The sequence below is a fragment of the Pinus tabuliformis genome, chromosome 6, assembly GCF_031772625.1.
Source record: "Pinus tabuliformis cultivar Carrire ecotype Pingquan chromosome 6, CPIR1, whole genome shotgun sequence".
NCBI lineage: Eukaryota > Viridiplantae > Streptophyta > Pinopsida > Pinales > Pinaceae > Pinus > Pinus tabuliformis.
This window is the reverse complement of record NC_142292.1, coordinates 832,206,358-832,223,272: the sequence shown is the minus strand read 5'-3', so window position 1 is coordinate 832,223,272 and position 16,915 is coordinate 832,206,358. Positions and strand designations below refer to the sequence as shown.

Here is a 16,915-nt window from a genome sequence, read left to right as displayed (position 1 = left end):
CCAGGAAAACGTGTCTCATCTGATGCTCGAATGTACCTTCACATTGCAGATCTAGACCGAGTTGCTGGAAACTTTGAGTTCCAGCTTCGCTTTGCCTTCCTTCATACCTGATTTTTTTGATAAATGGTTGCAAAGGTATCCTAGTCCTCCTCCAAAAAACAAAATTATCATAGCTGCTTGGTTTATTCTCCCTAAAATTATCTGTTGGCAGGTTTGGCTTGAGCGAAACAAAAGGATTTTCAGAAACTACAAACAGGATGCCGAGCTAGTGGTAGTTAAAATTAAATGCCTGTTAAAAGAATGCCTGAGAGACCACAAAGATGATTTAAGTCTCAGCCAGCAAGATATAAATTGGGGTTCTTCTCTCGATCTTCAGTTCCAAAAAATTGCAAAGAGTAGCTCCCTCCCAAAAGTATGGCAAATAAGGGCTACAGCAAAAGAGTTCCAGGGATGGATTGCAAACCATCAAAGACACTTTCTATTTTTTGATGGGGCTGCAAAGGGCAATCCTGGAAGAGTTGGTGCTGGAGGAGTCATATTGAATCCAGTTGGTTTTAGGCTTCACAGTTTCGCTTGGGGTTTGGGCATCGCTTCTAGCATTCAAGCTGAGGCTTTGGCTCTTTTCCAAGGACTCAAGATTTTGAAAGTGTTGAACATCAGGGAGGCTAATGTTATTGGAGACTCTCAGGTTATCATTAACACTATGGTAACTCATTCTAAGCCAATGGACCTAAGGCTAGCAAGGCTGATTCACAGAATTACAGACCTTGGAGACTCTTTCCAGAATTTGAATTTCTATCACGTGTTGAGAGCCAATAATAAGGAGGCGGACACTGAAGCTAACAAAGCAGCCGTTCTTACAGCTAGAGCCCTGCTCAGAGGCGGACAGGAAATATGGGAACCAATTCCTTAATTTAGAAAGTTGTCATGTTTTATTGCCTACTGTTAAATCAGTTTGTATGTATCCACAATCTTGGGAAAATCTCTGAAATTGACCGCATAGTAGCAACTAAAAAGAGATGTGAGCTAAACATAAATGTCACGGTCTTGCAAGGCCGTATGGCACTTCTGGATTTAGACTCGCCTTTTGTAATCTGCTCTTTGGCATTAAAGCCAAGTTTCTAATATATCCACTACTCGTTTATGTATATATATATATATATATATATATAGATATATTATTAAAAATAAAAATAAATAAATAAGAAGATTCAAATTTTGAATGTTTAAAATATTTTCTTTAGAAATTACATTGGAAAATTTTGATCAACACCTTTCAAACCAACTTGTGTGATTCATCATTATAAACTAAAATAAAATATATAAAAAATTAAAACTTTAGAAAAATATACTAAACTGAACCAAAAAAAATAAAATAAAATCACTTTTGAATATAAATTCAACTCTAACCCTGCAATTATTGTTTATTTCCATCTTAATACCGCAACCAACTCTTCTCACTATCAAATTCTCATTCTCAAAATCTACAATCCACATCAATATGCCCAAACCAACGTACCCTTGAATATAACACACACACACATATATATATATATATATATATATATATATATATATATATATACATTATAAATATGCGTATTTGAATATTTACAAAGATGCCCCGTCGTTATACTTATTGGGTTCTCCAACTCTCGATATACTTCGTGGTTATTAGTTTATATGCGTGAAATATAAACTAGCAATTGCCCCAAAAGGTGCAAAGAGAGGCCGATAAGATTGTTAAATTGGAAAAAAATTCCCTTTCCCATTTCCTCAGTAAACAATTTCGAAAAAATTTCCTTTTTCATATCTCTATCAAAAAATTCCAAAATCTTGTCTTAGCATACCATTAAATGTTCATGTAAAAATACACAATGATGAAGTCATCTTTAGACAAGTTTGTATAAAATCTGCCACAAGAAAGAACAAAATAATGTTTTATATTCATTGCTAAGAGAATTCAGATGTCAAAAATAAGCCTGTGTTCCTTACCAATACTCAATGAATTCTCTTAATGACTCACTGCCATAGAAGAAGTTTACAACAATAGTTCAGATGAATTCTCTTGTTTTACTTGATGTAAAACAAGTGTGATTGAGCCAATCTTTAACCAGTAATCCAGGTGTTGTAGTTCTTAATGAAAAGTGAAATTTCTAAATGCTGTCAGCGTTTAAGTTTTAAGCCATCAAGCTTGACTAACTTTATTTTTGAATGACTTTTAAGGGGATCGTACAATGAACCTCGTAAGCATCCAAATGGTTTCTCTGTTATCAAAAAACTTTAAAGACATTTTATAGTTCTCCAAGACAACCAGGTACCCAACTATATGTCTTATAAATCTTTCCATGTGTGAGAAAAAATGTGGCAGACCTCTTCCGTGAAAAAAAAAATAGCTATTTGCCAATTCTGGCCTCTTTCAAGTGCAGATTGTTGTTATTAACAACATAATGTTGCAAGAGATTCAAAGTGATTTATGGCACTTTTATGCAGAGAAATTAGGGTTGATCTCTAAAGTTGTTTAAGCATGGAAATTGAGGCAGAAATTTTCTGTCGATCTCCGACAGAATTCAAGTCCTATTGTTGTGTAATTTTGTTTTTAGATTTTTCTCTGTCAAGACTGAATATGTAAAACACTCTAGCATTCAACACTATTGTTGTGTTCTTGTTCTGTATTTGTTTCAGTTTCCCATTCAGTTATTTTTTCTTCTGTGTATTATTTCTCTTCTATGTGTATGCCTAAAATCCCTAAAATCCCTAGAGTGAGTTTGATTCTGAATGAGGTGCAAAGAATGGTTGGAGGAGTGGAGCGAGTTCGATTCTGAATGAGGTGCAAAGAATGGTTGGAGGAGTGGCAATATTGGAGGAAAACCCACTCTGCTACCAGAGGGACCCTTTCCTTGTTTCCCGTAGCAACAAATTCCATCCAGATTCATTGAACTCATGCTACAAGTGATGACGATAAAAGCAGAAAGTGATCCTCTACTTCTATCAGTGCACTCTCTTGTTCATCTGTTGGCCCTTATGCATAGGAGGAGAAAAGAGGGGATACCATTCATCTACGTCTTAAGCTAAGGTACCATTTCAGCGAAGATCTCTTTTTAATGAACCTTTTGTTTGTTTGTTTTTTTTTCCCTTTTCGGGACACGAACTAATCAGATGAATACTTAATATTTTTGAACATTTGAGCTCATTTTGGGGAAGGTTTTTAGGGACATCATGTTTATATGAAGTTTCAACCGTTGCCAACCTGCTGAAACAAATTCTTCTCTGTCCAATACATCACAAATAATTATTTTTTTGCACTTTTCCCTGATTGTCTTTTTTTAAATCCCTCAAGCTGCTTCTGTTGAGGGTAGGTTTTTCTTTAGGTTTCCTTGGTTGTTTCTATTTATTCGAAAGGTTAGCACGCTGGATCTTATTTTTTCTACATTAATTAGATCTAAATCTGTAAATATGTCGGAGTTTACCACAAATACATTCTCAGCGCATTGTTGTATGGACTTTGAGAATCCCTGAACCAACATGTCTCTGGAGTATACAACTTGCTGGACCAGAAATGGGGTGATTTCTGTAAATAAAATAAAATACTCTGTATTTGTATTCTCACATTTGGAAAAAACATTGCTGACATACTTTCCTTACTTATGCCGAGGGGTCCTTTATATCCATCCTCCTTTGCCTCCTTTTTGCAAAGGAAGCATCTTATAAGCTAGATGACTCTACTATAAACACTTTTGAGGGGTACTGACATGCTTAGCAGCATATATCTATGCCAATTGACTACTTTCACCTTGCCTGCTATGTACAAGTTCTTGAAGCCCTTTAATTCCTTTACAACCCTGTTTAAACCTAGTTTCATATCTCCTAGGAAATGGATCCAATTCAAAACCCCTTTTATTAGCGCATCTTTTGTTCTTGCATCCTTATCAAAGACAATATCTGAAGAATCAAAATGCATTGAAATGGTGCTGGACTGGTTGGGCTTTGGCCAAAAATTTACCCAAAGAATCAACATGTTTTTCAATAAGTTTCATTTAGAATTGTAGTAAATCACAGTATCCTCCAACCATTTGGTCTGCAACAACTTCTCCATAGGAATGTTTGTCTCTAGTAATATTTTCTAGTGATAAGAAAGATATCCATGCAATCAACATATTGCATAAAATATTTTTCATATACACTTCTGCACTTATGTAATACTAGTTGTTCTCACTCCACAGTCAATTTTTAGTTTTCTGGCTAACTATGTGTTGTTTAACAGTTTATATTAAATGGTGATTCTTGCATGTTAAGTCAAGTGTTTGGTCATATTTTCTCTTGCCTACTGATCTTTTTATGTGCCTGTATTTTTTAGATGGACACCTTTCTCTTCACATCAGATTCTGTCAATGAGGGACACCCTAACAAGCTTTGTGATCAGGTTTCTGAAGCCATCTTGGATTCTTGCTTGGAGCAAGATCCTGAAGGCAAGGTTGCATGTGAGATTTGCACAAAGACAAATATGGTTATGATATTTGGAGAAATCACAACTAAAGCTAATATAGACTATAAGAAGATAGTGAGGGGAACACCTATAGAGGAATTCAATTCATGTCAATGGATGTTGGCTTGCGTGCAGATAATTGCAAGGTCCTGGTGAACATTGAACAAAAAAGCCCCGACATTGCACAGGGTGTCCATGGCCATCTTACTAAGAATCCTAAAGAGATTTGTGCAGGAGATAAGGGCCACATGTTTGGGTATGCTACAATTTGAGACCCCGGTGTTGATGCTTGTCAATCATGTGCTGGCAACAAAGCTGGGAGCACAGTTGACTGAAGTAAGAAATAATGGAACCTGCCCCTGGTTGATACCAGATGGAAAGACCCAAGTTATTGTTGAGTATAAAAATGAGGGAGGGGAAATGGTCCTGTTAAGAGTTCACACTGTTCACATCTCTACTCAACATGATGGAACTGTTATCAATGATCAGATTGTAGTTGATCTCAAGGAGTATGTCATTAAGCCGATTGTTCTTTCTCAATATCTAGATGAAAATACAATATTCCATTTCAACCCATCTAGGCGTTTTGTAATTGGAGGACTCCATGGGGATGTTGGACTCACTGGGAGGAAAATTATTATTGATACATATGGTGGTTGGGGTGCTCATGATGGAGGAGCCTTTTCTGGAAGGGGTCCCACCAAGGTGGATTGTAGTGGTGGCTACATTGTTAGACAAGTTGCCAAGAGTGTTGTTGCTGCCGGGCTAGAACGCTGCTGCCTTGTGCAGGTTTCATATTCCATTGGTGTGCCTGAGCCACTCTCTGTGTTTGTTGACACATATGGAACTGGAAAGATTCTATATACTGAAATCCTGCAGTTGATCAAGGAAAATTTTGACTTCTGCCCTAGCATGATTTCTATCAATCTTGACCTAAAACGGGGAGGCAATATGAGGTTCCAAAAAATAGCTGCATATGGCCATTTGGGTTGGGATGATCCTGATTTCACTTGGGAGACTGTAAAGGTCCTTAAGTGGGAGAAAGCTTGCAACTGTGGAGTAAGAATCTGGTAACCTTGAAACCATTCATGATTTAATGTGCTCATTAGACTCTGATTTAAATGTGCTCAACTTGTTGGACTCTGAACACTAATTTGTAGAATCAGTTGGAAAGAAAACAATTACTCATCGCTGTACTCATGTGACCAACAGCGTTTTCAATTTGCAGGTGGAGGTCCTAAGCAACAAGAAAATTAGAGTTTCATAAACATTCAATCTTCCATTAAAAATCAACCAGAGGAGTTACATAAACGTTCAATCTTCCATTAAAAATCAACCAGAAGAGGCAAATTTAACGGACATTTCAAATATTGCTTAAATCTAGAAAACCACATGAAATACATACTGAAATTTCAACACATAGTTGGTAACAGTAGCAAAAGATGGGAATCTATCCCCACTCCACAATACATCCCGTAATGGTGATGAAAACACCTAATTTTCCCTCTTAGACGTATGGAAGATTCGAAGAGCTTGGTTACATGCTTTGGGGATAAATATCTCATCACCTTGTTCCTTCATTGATAGCGACACTGCAAACACTCTGCACTTTTGAACAATTAAGAGCAGCTATTTGGGTATTTAAGACCATGGCTACTTAAGAAACTGATAATTGTAATTTGTGATCACTGTTCAATTTTGGACATTTACAAAGCAGTTATTTGGGCATTTGAGTTCACAACCGCTGCTTAAAGTGTAGGTAGTTGTATTTTGTATTTCACTAATTGAAACAATCTCAATGCCTCCTCAGCAAGTCCATGCCTTGCATAAGTTGCAATCATGGTAGTCCAAGAACAAACATCTCGTTCTGGCATTTGTTTGAAAACTTTGCAAGCGTCATCCAGTATATTCCATCTCAACCCTTTCTTAGAATTCTGTTTAATAAATTAATTGTTTCCCATCATTGTGAAATACTTTAAATAGAATTCCCACGAGTAATACTTTAAATAGAATTCCCACGAGTATGTTAGGAAAAATTTATAAATAAAGAAATGAAAAGGCATAGTAAAATGTGTACATTGTATTATTTTTTTGTTTTTCTTTTAATATATTTCCTGGAAATTTCAAAAGGACAGAAACAACACTTAAAGTCTTCCATCAATGAAATATATATAGCACATCTTCGTTCTTCACACCATACATATCAGCCTATTGGAATTCAATCTATTACACATAGTGCTCACAATTCATTTGCCTACAAGAACAATACCACATAGTGCTCACAATCTATTACACATAGTGCTCACAATTCATTTGGCTACAAGAACAATACCACATAGTGCTCACAATTCATTTGGCTACAAGAACAATACCCTGGCAGATGTAACAACCATGCTAAGTCCTACATGTACCCTGGAACATATAACTTCCATGCCCAGTCCTTATCCATTTTTAGCAAAGTTCATAGATCCACAACATGAGGGCATTGTTTCTTTAAAAATAATTATTTTAAAGGTGGAAGCCCACTTCTCCCTTTATTTTCTAGGACTATTGAAAGCACAAGCATAGATTAAACTTCCTTAGCTACAACACGAATTTAAAGTCAAAGAAATACTTACAAAGATGGGCATGGTGTTTGAGACCTTGCATAGGTAGACATGAGGGGCCTTCTTGTTTCTTTTCATATTCCTACTTTTCCACATGTCATTCCTGTTCTAAGTCTACAACTTCTATAACAATAATGGTTACCTGAACTTGACATTTCGGCCAGTCCGAAGATCAGCCCAATTCTGGCGTTTCTAGACAAGTTTCTAGACATGAATACTTTGCTTGCAGCCCAATTCATCATTTACAGAAATTTGTGAGTTCGATAAGACGATATCAAGGCCTCTAGGGATGTCATAAGGTATAGACAGCAAGAACTATGCTTCATTTCCAAATATGCTTGACACCCACATTAGACTTCAAGTAAGGAAATGGACTAAGTAGTATTCTAGTTTATCAAATTTCAAAAATGGATGTTTCCCCAACTTGATTATAAGTCAGTAATGCTCATTCTTCTCCACAAATCGATTCTTCAACCAAGGTCCCAAATCTTTTACAGGCCAATTTAGGCGGCCTGTAACACTTGTTCCCTACAAATAATTCAAGGGCAGAAATGAATTCATTATATCTTTACATTCCTTTGAGGTAAACGCTAATCTCTCTTTCTATCTCGACCTTCAATGTGTGAAATGTTGTTTATCAAAATTATCTCTTTACTGCGTACCCATTCTACTCTTATTTTAATAGATGGGCTCCCTGAAATCTATGCAACCTCTTGCAAACACTCAGTTTTATGATAGAAGTATTCATATATATATGATAACAAAAGTAGAAGTCGATCAAATTTAAGTAGATCCAATCTTGGTTCAGGAATTCGAAACACTGCAAGCCAGGAGAATAATGATATAGGTGTATCTCTCAATTTGCTTGCAAATGCTACCTAGCTATTAGTAGATCACGGATTTCACAAGTATAGGCATACAAATTTAGGAAAAACGTTTTTAATCCTTGTTTTCCCCATTACTGTGCTCAGACATATTGATGTGACAAACCTAGTTTGCAGAAACATCAATATTTGGTTGAGGATCATGGTTTGGATTCTGCAAGAGTTATGGCATTCAATAAGGTTAGACAATCTGGGGTTGGCCAACATAGTTTCAACGACATTTCAAAAGTATCTAATATGGAGTAGGGAGCCATGCTAATGACTTGATCCAACTGAGAAAGGTTACAAGCTTTAACCACCAAATTTTCAGACTCTATACTGCAGCCACAAAAGAAGGTTTTGGAGGAAGTGTCAGTTCTCTTGAATTTCAGAGGTAATGTGGCTCATGAATACTGTGTATTTTCCTCACTTCCATTTTCTGGATTTAGAAGAAACTGCCTTTGGCTTTCGTGGAGCTTCATTTACCAAAGGTGTTTGGTTTTGCACAGACTTAGTACAGCTGGGCACTGCATTCGTTTTTTTCCGATCAAAAACAATTTACGGCCTTACAAAAGGACCAAAAAGGTAGTTCAAAAAGGCAGTTTCAACATAGATAGTATCTGCACATAAACCAATATCCTTTGTATATCATCACCTAAATTATTACAGTGGAATCATGTGCTTACGAGTAGCATGTAGACCTAGTCATGTAGCCCCTACTTGAGTCCAGACATAATCCCAGTTGAAGTTTAACCTCATACCTAGGAGATACCTGAAGCATCTCTCAAAATGAAAAAAAAATACATAAAATAAAAATCTCATCTAGTAAAACTACAAATAACAAAACAAAAAAGCTAACCCTGTACGATAAAGTATAAAGTAGAGATGGAGGAAGGAGAACATGAACTCCTGTATCAGAGTATTTTGCCTTGAGATTAATCATCAGTATTGAAAATTATACAGAAAAAAATTAACCAATTCTTGTTATTAATGTCCATATAGATCGACCTTGCCATACGTTTTCAGTATCTTGCGCATTGCGAGAGCCTTTATGGAAATATGTTTTACTAAATTTCCCCCCTCTTTGATTGTTGCAAAGTGATCACCCTCTTTGATCGTTGCTGAAGCGGGTCAATTTGTTGTTGCCCATCGGTAAGCCGATTGCCCTGGTAAAAGCAAATCGACAGAGAAATCTTCCTATGTTCCAATGCAGCATATTTTCAAGAATTATGGCAATCAATTTCACACTTTTCTCAAAAAAGTCAATAACATAGATGATATCCCACGTAAATGGCCAGGATTAAACCAATAAAGGGCCTGAAATCAACACATCCACCATCAGCCTTATTGAAACGAACAGCAGCAATAACAATATTATTTGTTTTCATATTTTGGGAATATAATGCAATGGGTCGACTGCTTCTAATAAATTTACAGGCCATATGTAGGCAGCTATTTATGGCAATATTCAATGGACTTTGGGTAGAAAACGGGAGTTTCCTGCAGCATTCAATATATACATAATCCACAGAGCTATAGCAAATAGAAATTGCTACAAAGTTAGAAATGATCCAACATCAAAAACCTAAAACACAACAGAAAAACCTGTAAGCATAACATGGTGAACTCTAATGATTTTCAGAGGATTTAGCATCATCCGCATCTTCATCTAAATCCCAACTCAGATCCTCATCATCTTCTGCAGCAGCGCTCATAATCTTCCGAATATCAACAACCCTCGAACCCTGGACCTGAGAATTTGTTGCTGCACTCTGTTTTTTTACAGGATCAATACCACTCGAATCTTCAGCGGCATCGCCCCACGCGTCCTCATCTTCAGCATCATTTTTCACTCTATCAGACTTGGAACAATTCGAAACCTTAACACTGGATTCTCCTATATGTAATGGAGAACCCTTCCTAACCCTAGGTTGCTCTGCATTTTTCACACCGGAAAATTTTGAAACCTTCGACCCGCCTTCCTCTGTACGGACGGTTTCTTCTTTCTGCAAAGACTTTACTGCCCGGGTCGCCAGATCCTTTAAAGTTTCCGTTTCCTTCATCAGCCCGGTCCCGAATTCTTCCAAATCCCGCCGGTATGTCAACGCTCCCATATGTTTTAAATCTTAATGAATGATCGGTGTAGGTGGTAGTACATGTTGATGAAAGTGAATAACCTACCTGATCTCACCTAACTTGCTCTATACAATCCAAGTCCAGCTAGCTTGTTGAAATATATAATCCAGTCTCTACTCGCCCGGCTGAAGAATATAGGGTCTTGCTGGCTATACCCACGCCTGCTTGCCCGACTGTATAGGTGGAAATAAAATGAACTAAAAGTGACGTCCCTTTCCGAACCAGAATAGCCTGGAGGTATAGGCCCCTCCTAGGACCTTATTTTTCCCTCTCAAATTCCATCCTACCTCAGGCAAGACAAAACACATACCTCAATCACCTTACGCTCTTCTCCTTTCTACTGCACTCGACGAACAAAGCTCATGGCATGGTTTCCTTGCATATCATGTTCTTAGAGTCCCGCATCTGCTGCGTGAGCTCTGGAACAGTCAGCAACCTGGAGAGGCTAGGGAGTGAAACCCATCATGAAAAAATGAAGACAATCATGTTCAGTGCAAGCTTCCTCAAGTCATGTTCTTAGAGTCCTGCATCTGCTGCGTGAGCTCTGGAACAGTCAGCAACCTCGAGAGGCTAGGGAGTGAAACCCATCATGAAAAAATGAAGACAATCATGTTCAGTGCAAGCTTCCTCAAGTCCGAGTTCAGCTCGGTAACTGAAATGCCTACCATTCTGCGTGTAACTGTGTAACTGAAAACCATGACGCAACACAAGTGGAACAGAGGTAATTTCGCCCGCAACTGAAAACCATGACATAACACAAGTGGAACAAAGTTCAAAACCTTTGCATGCTGTAGATTTGTCTCATCGGACGACCATATGAAGTGACAGGTGTCAAGATACAGGCAAAAGGTAGACGAAAACGAAAAATGCTGCTATCGACCTAAATACCAGGTGTCATCCTCAGAATGAAAGGGACGACGAAAGTCTCTTTCAAAGGGAAGGCCTATCGACCTAACTAGTTGAAGCGAAGTCCACAAACTCTAGGTTGGCCGAATTGAATCCTAAGCCTATGTTTTTCTCTGAATGTATAAGAGTTGCATTGAAATCTCTATCAACAACCATTTTTCTTCCTCCAAACGGATTGAAACGCTTCTAGCAATTCCCAACATCTCTTCTTCAAAATCGGATCAGGAGCGTTGTAGACATCTTGTACAGAGAAAATATACACTGGCCACATAACTATGGACTCTATAATGAATCCAAAATTGAGAACTAAAAATGTGATAAATATTCATCTTTGCAGCATCCCACAAAATAGCAAATACCGAACCTAACTCTACCTACTTCTTTAGACTTGGTTGTTGTTTTAGCTTTTCAGCACTTCATTACATTTTTCGATCCAAGTCAATTTTTATGTCACTACTGCCTCTTCTTTATTTCCCAATTTAACTTGAATTATTTCATTCCTCAAATTTTGACTTTTTTTTATGCTATTATTTCTTATGTGCCGCGTTTCCTTTACTGTATATGGTGTAAATATTAATTTATAAATGAAAAACATATTTACAATTAAAATATAGAATAATATAGAATATGAGCGATATAATGGTATATTGGGTTTAGAAAAATTTGTCTAACACAAGCTTAAATAGGTCATCCTCAAATTATACTTTATATCCATTGACATGGACATTTTTTTCATGATGATGGCATTCCAAATGCCTTGAAGACAAGACGAAGTGAAAATGACAAATGACAAATGGCATTCTATGCACGCTGAATATGCATCTTGTTAGCAAAGGGATTAATAGCATAAAAAAAAGTCAAAATTTGAGGAATGAAATAATTCAAGTTAAATTGGGAAATAAAGAAGAGGCAGTAGTGATATAAAAATTGACTTGGATCGAAAAATGTAATGAAGTGCTGAAAAGCTAAAACAACAACCAAGTCTAAAGAAGTAGGTAGAGTTGGGTTCGGTATTTGCTATTTTGTGGGATGCTTCAAAGATTAATATTTATCACATTTTTAGTTCTCAATTTTGGATTCATTATAGAGTCCATAGTTATGTGGCCAGTGTATATTTTCTTTGTACAAGATGTCTACAACGCTCCTGATCCGATTCTGAAGAAGAGATGTTGGGAATTGCTAGAAGCGTTTCAATCCGTTTGGAGGAAGAAAAATGGTTGTTGACAGAGATTTCAATGCAACTCTTATACATTCAGAGAAAAACATAGGCTTAGGATTCAATTCGGCCAACCTAGAGTTTGTGGACTTCGTTTCAACTAGTTGTCTTTGGCATCCAACTCCTACGAGGGATCGCTTCACTTGGACTAATTGAAAGGTGGAGAGGAATCACAATGCAGAAGGGACTGAGAGATTTCTTGCAAATTCCCAGTGGTTTCTAGGTAACTTTTGTTTTGAATCCTAATCCCCAAGAATCCCAAATCTAAACATAGATTGGTATTAGGAAATTTGGGTACATCTAGCTTGCAAATTTTTGCCGTTAATACTTGTAAACATTTAGATATCTCATCCTAACTTCAAAAACAGAGTAGAGGAATGGTAGAATAAACATATTCAGTTTGGATAAAAGAATGTTTGTTATGGCCCAAAGACTTAAACTTTTGAAGGACAAAATGAGTCATTGAAATTGAGAAGCTTCTCGTTGCATTTTTAAGAATAAAGAAGCCATAGGAAAAAATACGGATGAATTGAAAAAAGACATGCAGGCTAAGGATTGTCAAAGGACCTTCTCAAAGGCTTGACTCTGAGGACCTTGGCAAAGTTCACAGACAAGGGCAGATTCTATCAAAATAGAGGATAACACTAGTTGAAGAAAGATGACAACACTCAATTTTTTCATAATGTGATTATCCAATATTATTATAAATTTTCTTTTATTATTCAAATAATAAAATATATATATATATATATAATTAAATTTTTAAAAATTAATATTAATTTAAAATCTAAAAAATCCAAAAATGGTATCAACTATATTTTGTAATCTTCCATTTTTATTATCCCATATTATTAGAAAAAATATTTTATTATTAAAATAATATGATAATATACAAAAACAAAAAAACCATATAGTTAAATTTTGAAAACAATAATATTAATTTAAGGTAAATATAAGAAATATTTAGTTAATAATGTTAATTGAAAACACTTTAATTTTGTATTGAATGTCTCTTACTATTTAAATCTAATGATATGGAAAGTCACACTTGTTTTTCCTTCACGAGTCCCTTTTATTTATGACTTAGTAAAGGTTGAGAAATATAAGCATGGATTTTAAATTAACCATTTAATAAATGTGAACAATTATAAAAATATATTTATAAAAAGTCATTTATCTAGTCAACAAAATATATTTTAAAAAAATATCAGTATATTAGTTATAAAAAATAAATCTAAAAGAAAAACACTAAGGAGTGCAATTACCTCTTCCTCCACCAACTAATTCTATATAAATTATTATTCTTCATTAGAATTTATAATTCTTCATTAATAAATTATATAAATTAAAATTATTTTTTTTAATTTATGTAATTTATTTTAATAGATGTAGGTTGGATGTAAAATTAATGTCAACTATATTAGATAATCTTGTATCCCTAATAAATTATATAAATTAAAATTATTCTTTTAATTTATACAATTTATTTTAATAAATCTAGGTTGGGTGTAAAATTGATGTCAACTATATTATATAATCTTGTATCCATAATAATTATATAAATTAATTATTCTTTTAATTTATACAATTTATTTTAATAAATCTAGGTTGGGTGTAAATTTCATGTCATCCTATAAAAACTATATTATATAATCCTGTATCCATAATAAATTATATAAATTAAAATTATTCTTTTAATTTATACAATTTATTTCAATAAATCTAGGTTGGGTGTAAATTTCATGTCAACTATATTATATAATCCTGTATCCATAATAAATTGTATAAATTAGAAGTAATAAATCTAGGTTGGGTGTAAATTTCATGTCAACTATATTATATAATCTTGTATCCATAATAAATTATATAAATTAAAATTATTCTTTTAATTTATACAATTTATTTCAATAAATCTAGGTTGGGTGTAAATTTCATGTCAACTATATTATATAATCCTGTATCCATAATAAATTATATAAATTAAAATTATTCTTTTAATCTATACAATTTATTTTAATAAATCTAGGTTGGGTGTAAATTTCATGTCAACTATATTATATAATCCTGTATCCATAATAAATTATATAAATTAAAATTATTATTTTAATCTATACAATTTATTTTAATAAATTTAGGTTGGGTGTAAATTTCATGTCAACTATATTATATAATCCTGTATCCATGATAAATTATATAAATTACAATTATTCTTTTAATCTATACAATTTATTTTAATAAATCTAGGTTGGGTGTAAAAGTAATGTCAACTATATTATATAATCCTCTATCCATAATAAATTATATAAATTAAAATTATTCTTTTAATTATACAATTTATTTTAATAAATCTAGGTTGGGTGTAAAATTAATGTCCACTATATTATATAATCATGTATCCATAATAAATTATATAAATTAAAATTATTCTTTTAATTTATACAATTTATTTTAATAAATCTAGGTTGGGTGTAAAATTAATGCCCACTATATTATATAATCTTGTATCCATAATAAATTATATAAAATAAAATTATTCTTTTAATTTATGCAATTTATTTTAATAAATCTAGGTTGGATGTAAAATTAATGCCCACTATATTATATAATCTTGTATCCATAATAAATTATATAAAATAAAATTATTCTTTTAATTTATGCAATTTATTTTAATGAATCTAGGTTGGGTGTAAAATTAATGTCCACTATTTTATATAATCGTGTATCCATAATAAATTATATAGATTAAAATTATTCTTTTAATTTATGCAATTTATTTTAATAAATCTGGGTTGGGTGTAAAATTAATGTCCACTATATTATATAATCTTGTATCCATAATAAATTATATAAATTAAAATTATTCTTTTAATTTATACAATTTATTTTAATAAATCTAGGTTGGGTGTAAAATTAATGTCCACTATATTATATAATCTTGTATCCATAATAAATTATATAAATTAAAATTATTCTTTTAATTTATACAATTTATTTTAATAAATCTAGGTTGGGTGTAAAATTAATGTCCACTATATTATATAATCATGTATCCATAATAGACCAATGTTTGGTCTTAGCGGACGTTAACCATCATCATCATCATCATAAATTATATAAATTAAAATTATTCTTTTAATTTATACCATTTATTTTAATAAATCTAGGTTGGGTGTAAATTAATGTCAACTATATTATATAATCCTGTATCCATAATAAATTATATAAATTAAAATCATTCTTTTAATCTTACAATTTATTTTAATAAATCTAGGTTGGGTGTAAAATTAATGTCCACTATATTATATATATTATATAATCCTTTTTTTCGGAAGAAAGAGAATTCATAATTTCTATTAAAAGAAATTACATGTTGTTGATGCCATTGGCATATCCTGTAGTGTGGTTTTCACCACTGTTCAGAAACAAAATTACATCAAAGTACCCACAGAGATACGGTGGTTCTGTATCCCTCAGAAAAAGTGCAATGTCTCAAAACAAAATAAAGCAGTTCTGTAAAAGTATATCCGCTATACAGGTGCAAAAAGAAAACATCTGTGTTGTATCTGTTATATACAATAAATATCATAGCAGAGCCAAAAATTAGATGGGGGCATTGCCACCCTGTGGGAGGCCATCAATATATGGACGATGGAAAAATCTGTGCATCCCATCTGGTTTGTGTTCCTCGATCAGCCAATCTCCTAGAGGACGATCCGCCGCTTCTTTCGAGAGCCGGTCAGCAGTTGAATTTCTTTCCCTGTAAATGTGAGAAACAGTGATCTGGTCAAAATGTGTTTTGAAAAAAACAATTTCTTCCAAGATATGTTTCAATGAATATGCATGACAGATGGATTTGTTGTTAACCCAATCAATCACAATCTTTGAGTCCCCAAAAATTTGTAGTTGCCGACAGTTTTTGGACAAAGCAAAATAGAGAAGATGTCTCAGTGTAATTAGTTCAGCATGGTTGTTTGTGCCAGGACCAAGTCCCATTCTCAGGTGAAAAAAATGTGAGTCTGATAGATGAAATAGTATGCCCCCCCCACAGCCTTGTCTCGGAGCTGCCCCATCAAAATATGCCCACGGCATATCCTTGTTGATGATTTCTGGCATAATGTTCTTAGGGGTGTTCTGTTTATTTTCAAAGGGGATCTCCGTATATGCCGCGCATATGGAAGGTGGGAGAAGGTTCCAATTTGCGATGCAGTCCTCAAAGATGATTGCATTCCGCCTATTCCAGATGTACCAGGACACCAAAAGCGGTAAGTTCCTGGACTTTTCTGAAGCCACTGCGTTCCACCACTGATCCCAGGCCGAAGGTATATCTTCCCCCTGCCAAGCTGTATTTATATTGAGAGCCTGAGTGACCTGGTTCCATATATCCTTTGTGACCTCGCAGGTAAGAAATAGATGTAGAGATGTTTCTTCCTCTTTCCTGCAAAGGACACACCATGTTGGTCCAGCAAATGCTCTTTTCCTGAGGTTGGATCCGGTAGGTACTTTATCTGCAAGAATGTTCCACATGAGAAGTCGAGTTCTTGGTTGAGCTTGAAGGTGCCAGAGAGCTGACCACCAGCTTTTATGCAAGTCGGGGTTCTTTGCCTCAATCAGCTTGTAGTAGCCGATCTTCGGCGCATAATTACCAGATTTGGCAGCCGCCCAAATTAGCTCATCCCCTTCCTCTTTTAGTCTGATGTGCGAT

The 16,915-nt window shown here is 34.4% G+C and overlaps 1 pseudogene; it reads left to right on the top strand.

Moving 5' to 3' along the window:
- The first annotated feature begins 4,354 nt into the window (after positions 1 to 4,354).
- LOC149261415 (S-adenosylmethionine synthase 1-like) lies at positions 4,355 to 5,984 on the top strand (annotated as a pseudogene).
- The last annotated feature ends 10,931 nt before the right edge of the window (positions 5,985 to 16,915 follow it).